Source organism: Oncorhynchus tshawytscha, linkage group LG06 (assembly GCF_018296145.1).
Source record: "Oncorhynchus tshawytscha isolate Ot180627B linkage group LG06, Otsh_v2.0, whole genome shotgun sequence".
In the NCBI taxonomy this organism is placed as follows: Eukaryota; Metazoa; Chordata; class Actinopteri; order Salmoniformes; family Salmonidae; genus Oncorhynchus; species Oncorhynchus tshawytscha.
This window is the reverse complement of record NC_056434.1, coordinates 67,872,013-67,885,701: the sequence shown is the minus strand read 5'-3', so window position 1 is coordinate 67,885,701 and position 13,689 is coordinate 67,872,013. Positions and strand designations below refer to the sequence as shown.

Below are 13,689 nucleotides of genomic sequence, written 5' to 3'. Positions count from 1 at the left end.
GGGACTGTAGTGACGCCTCTTGCGCAGATGCAGTGCCTTAGACTGGTGCATCCAGGTGTGTGTGTTAACTATTTAACTGTACTAGAATGCTTTTAAAAGGCTGCAAAAATGAAATGAAATAGTTTTTGTTTTTTGGCAAGGAAAATATTGGATATCGGTATATCCCAAAATTGTCCTATCGGTGCATCACTATAAAACATGGCACAAACATTATAGGGCACAGACAACAGCACAAAGGGCAAGAAGGTAGAGACAACAATACGTCACGCAAAGCAGCCACAACTGTCAGTAAGAGTGTCAATGATTGAGTCTTTGAATGGAGAGATTGAGATACAACTGTCCAGTTTGAGTGTTGCAGCTCGTTCCATTCTCTAGCTGCAGCGAACTGAAAAACATTAATAGTGTCTACACTGTATTTCTGATCAATCTGATGTTATTTTAATGGCCCAAAAATATTTTTCTTTCAAAAACAAGGACATTTCTAAGTGACCCCAATCTTTTTAATGGTAGTGTAATACATTTATTTTACATGGAGACGGTTTATTTTACATTAGTTATCTTTTGTTTGTTTTTAGTCTCTTCCTTCAGCTACCCTCAACCTCTCCATCTATTTCTGAAGACCATCCAGTTCTAGTTGACATATATTTTTCAACAGTGCTGTGATGTTTCACAAGTTCAGTACCTTTTTTGATTCCTATCATTTTTACAGATTTTACATTTAGCTAACATTATTATTATTATTATTATTATTATTATTGATCAATTGACTGTGCATTTTTAAATCACCCAGCAATACTATTTGCAGAGTTAGCTAGCTAAATCTGAAAGGAGTCAGCCTTATTCTAAAATGGACCAATGTTTTTTTTTTTTTTCAATCTACACACAATATCCCATAATGACAAAGCAAAAGCATGCTGCTAGATTTTTTGCCGGTTTATAAAAAATAAAAACAAACTCAGCAAACTTAACGTGTCAATATTTCTATGGACATAAGATTCAACAACTGAGACATCAACTGAACAAGTTCCACAGACATGTGACTAACAAAAATGGAAAAATGTGTCCCTGAACAAAGGGGGGTCAAAATAAAAAGTAACAGTCAGTATCTGGTGTGGCCACCAGCTGCATTAAGTACTGCAGTACATCTCCTCCTCATGGACTGCACCAGATGTGCCAGTTCTTGCTGTGAGATGTTACCCCACTCTTCCACCAAGGCACCTGCAAGTTCCCAGACATTTCTGGGGGGAATGGCCCTAGCCCTCACCCTCCGATCCAACAGGTCCCAGACATGCTCTATGCCATGGGTGTCAAACTCTGGCCCGTGGGCCAAATTTGGCCCGCGGGGTAATTATATTTGGCCCGCGAGACAATACCAAATTACTACTAGAGCTGGCCCGCCGGTATTATACAGCGCATTCACCACTAATACTACGAATCCCATAATGATCTGCTGTTTTCGCGCGCCAATCAGGACAGGACCCAGAAACGCTCTCTCCTCTGTGACAGTAGTCATAGCAACATAGACGCTACAACTGTCAGCGAGCTAACCCTTCCCAAAAATGGCGAAAAGAAGTCCAGAAAGCTCCTGTTTTCTGCCTAAGTGGGAGGCAGAATATCTGTTTACATATGTAAAAGACAAACCTGTTTGTCTTGTTTGTGGAGTCAACGTGGCTGTAAGTAAGGAGTACAACATTAGACGACACTATGAAACGAAACACCATGACAAATACAAGGACCTGGACATGACTCAAAGGAGCCAGAAAGTAGAGGAGATGAAAAGAAGTTTGGTTTCACAACAGAATATGTTTAAAAAAGCCACATCACAAAGCGAGGCTGCTGTAAAGGCTAGTTATATAGTGGCAGCAGAGATCGCAAAATCAGCCCGGCCCTTTAATGAGGGAGAGTTCATGAAAAAGTGCATGATGAAGGTTTGTGACCTCGTATGCCCAGAGACATTTTCAAACGTGAGCCTGAGCAGGAACACAGTAGCTGATCGCACATGTGATCTTGCCACCAATCTGTATGACCAGCTGATGGAAAAGGGAAAAGATTTTGTTGCGTTCTCCCTCGCTGTGGATGAGAGCTGCGACGCATCCGATACTGCTCAGCTGTCAGTCTTCATCCGTGGAGTGGACTCAAATCTGTGTGTTACGGAGGAGCTATTAGGATTCAAATCAATGCATGGCACAACCACAGGAAAGGAAATCTTTGAGGAGGTTTCCAAATGTGTAACTGAAATAAAGCTGCCGTGGGATAAACTCGTTGGATTAACGACAGATGGTGCGCCAGCGATGTGCGGTAAAAAGAGTGGACTGGTGGGCATGGTTCGAGAGAAGATGCGGGAAGAGAACTGTGCAGGTGAGCTAACTGTTTACCACTGCATCATACATCAGGAAGCACTGTGTGCCAAAGCCCTAAAGATGGAACATGTTATGACCACAGTAACACAGGTAGTTAACTTTATAAGAGCCAAAGGTCTAAATCACCGCCAGTTTAAATCTTTTCTGGAGGAGTGTGGTTCGGAATACGCAGACGTGCCGTATCACACAGAGGTGAGACGGCTAAGCAGAGGAAAAGTACTGAACAGATGTTTCAAGTTGCGTGAGGAAATATGTCAATTCCTGGAAACCAAAGGGAAGGATACAGCAGAGCTCCGGGAGCAAAAGTTCCTGTGTGAGCTGGCCTTTCTCTGTGACATCTCGAGCCATCTCGATGCGCTGAACCTGCAGCTTCAGGGGCAGGGGCGCATCATCACAGACATGTACGCTGCAGTGAGGGCCTTCAAAACTAAACTGTGCCTGTGGGAGAATCAGATGCTGCAAGGAAACCCTTGCCATTTTCCCTGCTGCCAATCCATAAAAGCGCAGATCTCTACCGCCGTGTTCCCATGCGCACAGTTTGCTGAAAAACTCAGTGTTCTCGCCGCTGAGTTTAGCCGGCGATTTGCCGACTTCGATGCCCAGAAATGCAAGTTTGAACTGCTTAGTAATCCCTTCGCAGTTGATGTGGAAAATGCACCAACCAACATCCAAATGGAGCTGATTGAACTCCAGTGCAACGACACGCTGAAGTCAAAGTATGATGCTGTGGGCGCCGCACAGTTTCCACGGTTCATCCCTGACACAATGCCTCAGCTCCGCACCCAAGCTGCTCAGATGCTCTCCATGTTCGGCAGCACTTATCTATGCGAGCAACTTTTCTCCTCGATGAAGATGACCAAAACAACTCACAGGAGACGTCTGACTGATGAACATCTTTGCTCGATACTGAGGATTTCTTCAGCTCAGAGCTTGAGCCCAGACATTGATGAACTAGCATCCAAGAAGAGATGCCAGGTATCTGGCTTGGGCACATCAGATTAGACCAGTGTGCAATAATTAACGTTTTCTTTATGCACTTTTTCTTGCTACAAGGCATGGGCTTGAATGGTTGATTGATTTATTATCATTTTATTTGTAAAATTATTAGCCAGTGGAAAAAGTTTATTTTGGTATTTAAATCAGAAGGCTGCAAATAGAAAAGAGGCATACAATTTTTATTTACATTTTATTTATTTAATAAATGAATGCCATTGATGTGTTTTTTCATTTGAAATTCGATTTTGCATGTCTCCACTATTAAATTATATATTGTATGGTAATAAGCGATGCTTGTTCCATATTCAATGTTAAAGCAAAACTTGTTTGGGTCCATATTAAAAGGTTAATTTGTTCAATGTTGGCCCGTGACTTTGTTCAGGTTTTACATTTTGGCCCACTGGGTATTTGAGTTTGACACCCCTGCTCTATGGGATTGAGATCCGGGCTCTTCGCTGGCCATGGCAGATCACTGACATTCCTCTCATGCAGGACATCATGCACAGAACGAGCAGTATGGCTGGTGGCATTGTCATGTTAGGATGAGCCTGCAGGAGGGTACCACATGAGGGAGGAGGATGTCTTCCCTGTAACGCACAACGTTGAGATTGCCTGCAATCATCACCCCTGGTGAGACAAAACCACGACTTGTCAGTGAAGAGCACTTTTTGCCAGTCCTGTCTGGTCCAGCGACGGTGGGTTTGTGCCCATAGGCGACGTTGTTGCCGGTGTTGTCTGGTGAGGACCTGCCTTACAATAGGCCTACAAGCCCTCAGTCCAGCCTCTCTCAGCCTATTGCAGACAGTCTGAGCACTGATGGAGGGATTGTGCGTTCCTGGTGTAACTCGGGCAGTTGTTGCCATCCTGTACCTGTCCCGCAGGTGTGATGATCGGATGCACCGATCCTGTGCAGGTGTTGTTACACGTGGTCAGCCACTACGAGGACGATCAGCTGTCCGTCCTGTCTCCCTGTAGCACTGTCTTAGGTGGCTCACAGTACGGACATTGCAATTTATTTGCCCTGGCCACATCTGCAGTCCTCATGCCTCCTTGCAGCATTCCTAAGGTACATTCATGCAGATGAGCAGGGACCCTGGGCATCTTTCGTTTGGTATTTTTCATAGTCAGTAGAAAGGCCTCTTTAGTGTCCTAAGTTTTCATAGCTGTGACATTAACAGCTTACAGAGGGTAGGCAATTAGTGTCTTAACGATCGTTCCAAAGGTTCATTACTAACAAGGTTCATTACTTGTTTATGATTAATTGAACAAGCATGGGAAACAGTGTTTAAACCCTTTACAATGAAGATCTGTGATGTTATTTGGATTTTTACTAATTATCCTTGAAAGACAGGGTCCTAAAAAAGGGATGTTTCTTTTTTTGCTGAGTTTATATCATATTTAAATAAGTATTCTGACCATTTACTCAGTACTTTGTTGATGCATCTTTGGCAATGATTGCAGCTTCGAGTGTTCTTGGTTATGATGCTACAAGCTTGGCACATCTGTATTTGGGGAATTTCTCCCATTCTCTGCAGATCTTCTCAAGCTCTGTCAGGTGGGATGGGGAGCGTTGCTGCACAGCTATTTTTAGGTCTCTCCAGAGAGGTTCGATCGAGTTCAAGTCTGGGTCTGGCTGTGCCACTCAAGGACATTCAGAGACTTGTCCTGAAGTCACTCCTGCTTTGTCTTGGCTGTGTGCTTAGGGTCTGTGTCCTGTTGGAAGGTAAACCTTCACCCCAGTTGGAGGTCCTGAGCACTCTGGAGCAGGTTTTCATCAAGGATCTCTCTGTACTTTACTCCGTTCATTTTTGCCTCAATCCTGACTAGTCTCCCAGTCCCTGCCACTGAAAAACATCCCCACTGCATGATGCTGCCACCACCTTGCTTCACTGTAGGTTTCCTCCAGACCTGACAATTGGCATTCAGGCCAAATAGTTCAATCTTGGTTTTGTCAGACCAGAGAATCTTTTCTCATGGTCTGAGAGTCTTTAGGTGCCTTTTGGCAACTCCAAGCGGGCTGTCATTTGTCTTTTACTGAGGAGTGGCTTCCGTCTGGCCACTACAATAAAGGCCTGATTGTTGGAGTGCTGCAGAGATGGTTGTCCTTCTGGAAGGTTCTCCCATCTCCACAGAGGAACACTAGAGCTCTGTCAGAATGACCATTGGGTTCTTGATCACCTCCCTGACCAAGGTCCTTCTCCTCCAATAGCTCAGTTGGGACAGGCGGCCAGATCTAGGAGGAGTCTTGGTGGTTCCGAACAACTTCCATTTAAGAATGATGGGAGGCCACTGTGTTCTTGGGGACCTTCACAACTGCAGACATTTTTTTGGTACTCTTCCCTAGATCTGTGCCTCGACACAATCCTGTATCTGAACTCTACAGACAAATCCTTGGACCTCATGGCTTGGTTTTTGCCCTGACATACCCTGTCAACAGTGGGACCTTATATAGACAGGTGTATGCCTTTCCAAATCATGTCCAATCAATTGAATTGACCACAGGTGGACTCCAAGTCATAGAAACCTCAAGGATGATCAATGAAAACAGGATGCACCTGAGCTCAATTTAGAGTCTTATAGCAAGGTAGCAAGGTCTGAAATTAATAATAAATAAGGTATTCCAGTTTTTAATTTAATATTTTCGCAAATTTTTGGGGGGGGGAATAGGGCTGTAATGTAGAAAAAATGTAGAAAAAGTCAAGGGGTCTGAATACTTTCCGAAGGCACTGTATATGGCACAGCTGTACATTTTTTTGGTGCTTAAATGAGAGTTTTTTAATTTTTTTATTTAACCAATTGTGGCCTTTAATGCAATGCCAACAGACAATTTCCTTACTTTGTTGCCCATTTTTTTTAGGTAATCCAAATGGTTTTTTTTAACAAAAATTGTATTTTCAGTCACACTGAGTAGTGTTTGGTCACATTTGTGTATCAGAGTATAGTTTGATTTAATATTACAGTATTACTGGTAAGTTACTGTGATTCAGTATAAGGTTTTTAAATGGAATTTAATTTTAAACTTAGAATAGTTTAACAATTACTGAGCTTTCTGCTTCTCTTTTACCCTCACCTTGACCATACTTAGCCTACATTGAGTAATAACGTTGTTGGCTTTCCTTTCGTAATACTGATTATTAGAAGTCTTTTCCATCCTATTGTAAACTAGAGGGGTGCTCCCTTCCTTTACCCTCCTTCTTGACATCCCATAATACCCAGGCCAACCCCTGTAGTGTCCTCACGATCCTTCACCCAGTTCAATATGTAAAGTCCACTCAAACACCTGTGTGTAAGGGTGAGGGGACTTTGCGGGCTGTGGAGTAGATTAGCCCTTTTCCATTGCTGGGCTGGGTTTAATAGTGACAGGAAGCCTGTGGTGCGGGCTGCTCCACCAGGCGTGTTTGCACATCTGCCTCACTGATTCCATCATCAGCCATCATTTGGCCCTGAGTGCTGATGCTTCTTGACAGCCTAACAGGGGGGGGAAGACAACAGTGTACCAGCCACAGTGTTTATCTGTATGTCTTTTGTATATATATTATAAATGTGTGCTTATACTTTACATGTGTTTTTACATTTGTGTGGGTGTGTCTTGAGTACCCTAATAATGTTAAAGCTGAAATACGTGTAAGGGTAATGGCGCCACTGTTCACCCCCAGCACATTTTCTGTTTTGTTGATAAAACGGCATCGTGGTAAAAAAAAAATAATCGGAGCGGGGGAAAAAACTGTTTGGTATTTGAAGTAACTTCTTTGTTGTAGTATCACAAATGGACATGGCAGTTTCACCATTAAGGATTCCTGCTTTAATGGTAAAACAAATTGCTTGATTGATTTCAACAAGATTTTTTTTTAGATGGTTGTTCTTCTTCTTCTTGTTCTACCTTCTGTCCTGAAGGTGTGTGCTTAGATTAGAAAGTGATTGGCTGAATGGCTATTCCCAAGAATTGATGTCTATTTCTCCTCTGTGACAAAGGTGTCCTGGTTCAGTGCCTTTCACATGAACACACACATACAAACACACTTTGGGGGGGGGGTTGTGTGTGTGTGTCTCTTCCCATACATTAAGGGAAAGGCACTGCTCTGTTGATAGATCACCTCACCACGATGGTTAAGACACTGAGAGAGAACACAGCGGGTTCTTTTTACCGCTAGTACCATTATATTTGTCGCGTACACAGATTAGAAGATGTTGAAGCAGGTGCAACGAAATGCTTATGTTTCTAGCTCCAACAGTGCAGTATAGTTACCTTAAGCACTTTTGTACATCGCGCTGTAACGTACAATTTATCTTATTTTAGCACCCAAAAACAATACTTCCAGGTAAACTGTAATATGAATACCATTGTAAAGCACAGTTTCTCCCCTTTCCAGCAAAATCAATGACGAGACCTTGATGCTGCCCGTCTCTGCATGATTGAAGAAGGCAATAAGCTCCATCGGGTCTTTAAAAAAATGGCGGTTGGGGAACGAAACCTACTGCGTGATAGGGAAAGGAGGAGCCGTGGGGAAACGGCTTTTTTCACCCGATCTGTCCAACTTATCACCTCCTAAAATGTAAATAAACACTATAAAGAGTTTATTTAATGTGTCATTATTTGAAGGTTTGTGTTGAATTTGAATGTTTTTGTAGGGCGGCACTAAATTTATCTTCAGAAGTAAACAGCGGCTATTGAGTCATGATGTCTTGCAGTGATGCATTCAGTTGTACAATTGACAAGATATCCCCCCTTACCCTGTCCCTTTCTTGTTTTTAATTTGCGAGAGAAGCGCTACACCTGGTGGAGAGAGGCTGTACGACACAGAATGAGTTGCATGCTGTACGTCACGTCATGACATGTCACAATTTAACGTACAGCGTTGTTTGAATGCTGCGGTTGTGCAAATTTGTACGGAATGGGGTTAGTCAACAGTAAGTGCCTAACAGTACAATACTAATACACAAATAATCCGCCCCCCCCGCAAAGGAAGAAATTAATATTAGAATAAGCAACGTCAGAATAGTCCAGAATATAAATATGTGGTGTGTGTATAGAACAGTATGGACAATACTGAAGTAGTACAAGTTATGTACAACAGTAGTTAAATAGGATGAGCTATGTCGAGAATACAGTATGTGTATATACACTGCTCAAAAAAATAAAGGGAACACTAAAATAACACATCCTAGATCTGAATGAATGAAATATTATTTTTAAATACTTTTCTTTACATAGTTGAATGTGCTGATGACAAAATCACACAATTATCAATGGAAATCAAATTTATCAACCCATGGAGGTCTGGATTTGGAGTCACACTCAAAATGAAAGTGGAAAACCACACTACAGGCTGATCCAACTTTGATGTAATGTCCTTAAAACAAGTCGAAATGAGGCTCAGTGGTGTGTGTGGCATCCACGTGCCTGTATGACCTCCCTACAACGCCTGGGCATGCTCCTGATGAGGTGGCGGATGGTCTCCTGAGGGATCTCCTACCAGACCTGACTTAAGCATCCGCCAAGTCCTGGACAGTCTTTGGTGCAACGTGGCGTTGGTGGATGGCGCGAGACATGATGTCCCAAATGTGCTCAATTGGATTCAGGTCTGGGGAACGGGCGGGCCAGTCCATAGCATCAATGCCTTCCTCTTGCAGGAACTACTGACACACTCCAGCCACATGAGGTCTAGCATTGTCTTGCATTAGGAGGAACCCAGGGCCAACCGCACCGGCATATGGTCTCACAATGGTCCTGAGGATCTCATCTCGGTACCTAATGGCAGTCAGAATACCTCTGGCAAGCACATGGAGGGCTGTGCGGCCCCCCCAAAGAAATGCCACCCCACACCATGACTGACACACCGCCCAACCGGTCATGCTGGAGGATGTTGCAGGCAGCAGAACGTTCTCCACGGCGTCTCCAGACTCTGTCACGTGCTCAGTGTGAACCTGCTTTCAACTGTGAAGAGCACAGGGCGCCAGTGGCGAATTTGCCAATTTTGGTCTTCTCTGGCAAATGCCAAACGTCCTGCACGGTGTTGGGCTGTAAGCACAGCCCCCACCTGTGGACGTCGGGCCCTCATACCACCATCATGGAGTCTGTCATATGCACACATGCACATTTGTGGCCTGCTGGAGGTCATTTTGCAGGGCTCTGGCAGTGCTCCTCCTCGCACAAAGGCGGAGGTAGTGGTCCTGCTGCTGGGTTGTTGCCCTCCTACGGCCTCCTCCACGTCTCCTGATGTACTGGCCCGTCTCCTGGTAGCGCCTCCATGCTCTGGACACTACGCTGATAGACACAGCAAACCTTCTTGCCACAGCTCGCATTGATGTGCCATCCTGGATGAGCTGCACTACCTGAGCCACTTGTGTGGATTGTAGACTCCGTCTCATGTTACCACTAGAGTGAAAGCACCGCCGGCATTCAAAAGTGACCAAAACATCAGCCAGGAAGCATAGGAATTGAGAAGTGGTCTGTGGTCACCACCTGCAGAACCACTCCTTTATTGGGGGTGTCTTGCTAATTGCCTATAATTTCCACCTGTTGTCTATTCCATTTGCACACGAGCATGTGAAATGTATTGTCAGTCAGTGTTGCTTCCTAAGTGGACAGTTTGATTTCACAGAAGTGTGATTGACTTATTATAGAATAATAGTGAAGACATCAAAACTATGAAATAACACATGGAATCATGTAGTAACCAAAAAAGTGTTAAACAAATCAAAATATATTTTATATTTGAGATTCTTCAAAGAAGCCACCCTTTGCCTTGATGACAGCTTTGCACACTCTTGGCATTCTCTCAATCAGCTTCACCTGTCAAATTTTTACTAATTATCTTTGAAAGACAGGGTCCTGAAAAAGGGACATTTGTGTGTGTGTGTATTCTACTGCTTTGACCAACAGCCTATCGACCAAATAATTGGGGTCAACTCTAGTAGCCACGCAGTCATGGGTGAACAAGGAGTACAGGAGAAACTGAGTTTGCACCCCTGTAGGGCCCCCATGTTGAGGATCAGCATGGCAGTTTTGTTGCCTACCTTCACCACCTGGGGTCGGCCCGTCAGGAAGTCTAGGACCCAGTTGAACAGGGAGGGGTTCAGACTCGGACCCATTCAGAGAGCGAATACCTGTGGCTATCCCGAGGTTCATGGTGGCTCAGTGGCTGGATTTAGGAGCAATCTCTGAGTATGTTCACTGTCTTCAGCAGACTGAGCTTCTCCTCTACTGAGTCTCTGTACACAGTCAGGAGTAGAGCAGTGCACACCGTCTGTTCAGAGGAGCTCCCCACAGATTGATGTCTCAAAAGTAGGACTAGACTACAGGTGCTCACTGGGCATCCCTCAACACTGTGACCTAGAGAGCTTGCTTATTTTTATATACTTGATCTTTTTCTTTGTCTTTCTGTGTTTTCGGTCCCTCCCACTGTCTTCACTAATTATTAAAGCGAGATTCCCTCATTTTTCACTGTAAGACCTGCCATTTTTGTACATGTTTTGTCAAAGGATCCTCTCATTTTGCCAATTCACCTGGAACAACTCCCCCAGTTCATCTCTGCAGTCTGGCCTTCAGCATCTCACCAGCACTGGTATGTAGAGATAGCGAGGGGGCACTTCCTGTGCCCATTGGGGTGATCAGAGGTGCTCTGACGCAGCTCTCCACTTGCCTCTGTTTGATGTTCCATTTCAGTGTGTGTGTTTGTGTGTCTTTAATCCACACTGCGCCTGGCGCTCCCTGACGGCTGATGAAAGGCTGTCAATAGACTCCTCTTTCTCGCATGCGCACGCTCTCTCTTCCACCTCACCTGCCCCTGCTCATTCTGCCCTGCGAAGATGAGGCTCATTCAGGCCCATGGGCTGATGGGCTCCAGACAACCCTAAACTCCACCATACCGGCGTGGTATACACAGTGCACTGACTGGCTCCCTTATTGTGTGACAGAGCTATAAAGCTCCTGTCTCGAGGGAAATGTTTGATCTACAGGGCGAGGATGAAGAAAAAGTACATGATTTATCAGGTATTTTAAATAATTTCATCTTGTAGGTGTAGCCATTCAATTCCCTGATGTATCCTTTCAGTGATAATATACACTGTGGCCAGTTTATTAGGTGCACCCATCTAGTACCGGGTCGGGCCCCCTTTTGCCTCCAGAACCTTCTTAATTCTTCAGGTCATGGAAACGTTGCTCAGTTGGTATCAAGGGACCTAAGGTGTGCCTGGAAAACATTCGCCTCACCATTACACCACCACCGCCATCATGTGGTTACGCCAAATCCTGACTGCCATCAGCATGACGCAACACGAACTGGGATTCGTTGGACCAGCCAATGTTTTTCCACACCTCAATTGTCCAGTGTTGGTGATCGTGTGCACACTGGAGCTGCTTGTTCTTGTTGTTAGCTGATAGGAGTAGAACCCGGTGTGGTCGTCTGCTGCAATAACCCATCCATGACAAGGACCCACGAGTTGTGGGTTCAGAAATGCCGTTCTGCACACCACTGTTGTCCTGTGCCGTTATTTGCCTGTTTATGGCCTGCCTGTTAGCTTGCACAATTCTTTCCATTCTCTTTCGACCTCTCGTCAACGAGCTGTTTTCGCCCACAGGACTGCAGCTGACTGGACTTTTTTAGTTTGTCGCACTATTCATGGTAACCCTAGACACTGTCATTTGTGAAAAGCCCAGGAGGCCAGACGTTTCTGAGGTACTGGGACCAGTGCGCCTTTCACCGACGATCATACCACGCTCAAAGTAGCTTAGGTCACTTGTTTTGCCCATTCTAACATTCAATCGAACCTTAACTGAATGCTTTGATGCCCGTCTGCACACTACCGGTCAAAAGTTTTATAACACCTACCCATTCAAGGGTTTTGTTTATTTGTACTATTTTCTACATTGTAGAATAATAGTGAAGACGACATCAAACTGTGAAGTGGCACATGGAATCATGTAGTAACCAAAAAAAGTGTTAAACAAATCAAAATATATTTTATATTTGAGATTCATCAAATAGCCACCCTTTGCCTTGATGACAGCTTTGCACACTCTTGGCATTCTCTCAATCAGCTTCACCTGGAATGCTTTTCCAACAGTCTTGAAGGACTTCCCACATATGCTGAGTACTTGTTGGCGGTTTTTCCTTTCCTTCTTCCTTGTTGGCTGCTTTTCCTTCTGCGGTCCGACTCATCCCAAACCATCTCAATTTGTTTGAGTTTGGGGGATTGTGGAGGCCAGGTCATCTGATGCATCACTCTATCTTGGTAAAATAGCCCTTACACAGCCTGGAGGTGTGTTGGGTCATTGTCCTGTGGAAAAACAAATAATAATCCCACTAAGCCCAAACCAGATGGGATGGCGTATCGCTGCAGAATGCTGTGGTTGCCATACTGGTTCTGTGACTTGAATTCTAAATAAATCACTGACATTGTCACCAGCGAAGCACCCCCACACAGTGACACGTGTGGGAAATACATGTGTAGATCCTCCGTTCATCCACATCGTGTCTCTTAAAGACACGGCGGTTGGAACTAAAAATCTCAGATTTGGACTCCAGACCAAAGGACAAATTTTCACCAGTCTAATGTCCAGTGCTTGTGTCTCTTGGCCCTAGCAAGTCTCTTCTTATTGGTGTCCTTTTATTAGTGGTTTCTTTGCAGCAATTCGACCATGAAGGCCTGATTCACACTGTCTCCTCTGAACAGTTGATGTTGAGATGTGTCTGTTACTTGAACTCTGAAGCGTTTATTTGGGCTGCAATTTCTGAGGCCGGTACCTCTGATGAACTAATCCTCTGCAGCAGAGGTAACTCTGGGTGTTCCTTTCATGTGGCGGTTCTCATGAGAGCCAGTTTCATCATAGCGCTTGATGGTTTTTGCAACTTCATCAATAAGTTAATCGATGACGTCGTCCCCACAGTGACCGTACATACCCCAACCAGAAGCCATGGATTACAGGCAGCATCCGCACTGAGCTAAAGGCTAGAGCTGCCGCTTTCAAGGAGCGGAACTCTAACCCGGAAGCTTATAAGAAATCCCACTATGCCCTCCGACGAACCATCAAACAGGCAAAGCGTCAATACAGGACTAAGACTGAGTCATACTACACCGGCTCTGATGCTCGTCGGATGTGGCAGGGCTTGCAAACCATTACAAACTACAAAGGGAAGCACAGCTGAGAGCTGAAACCCCAGAAACCCTAGACCCGCTCCAATTTGCATACCGCCCCAACAGATATAATCTTTATTGCACTCCACACTGCCCTTTCCCACCTGGACAAAAGGAACACCTATGTGAGAATGCTATTCATTGACTACAGCTTAGCATTCAACACCATAATGCCCTCTAAGCCCATCAATAAACG

General features: G+C 44.6%; 1 protein-coding gene across 1 annotated transcript in view; it reads left to right on the top strand.

Moving 5' to 3' along the window:
- Window positions 1-13,689, top strand: part of LOC112252959 (PDZ domain-containing protein 8) — a 70,038-nt gene that overhangs the window by 32,963 nt on the left and 23,386 nt on the right. The window lies entirely within an intron of this gene.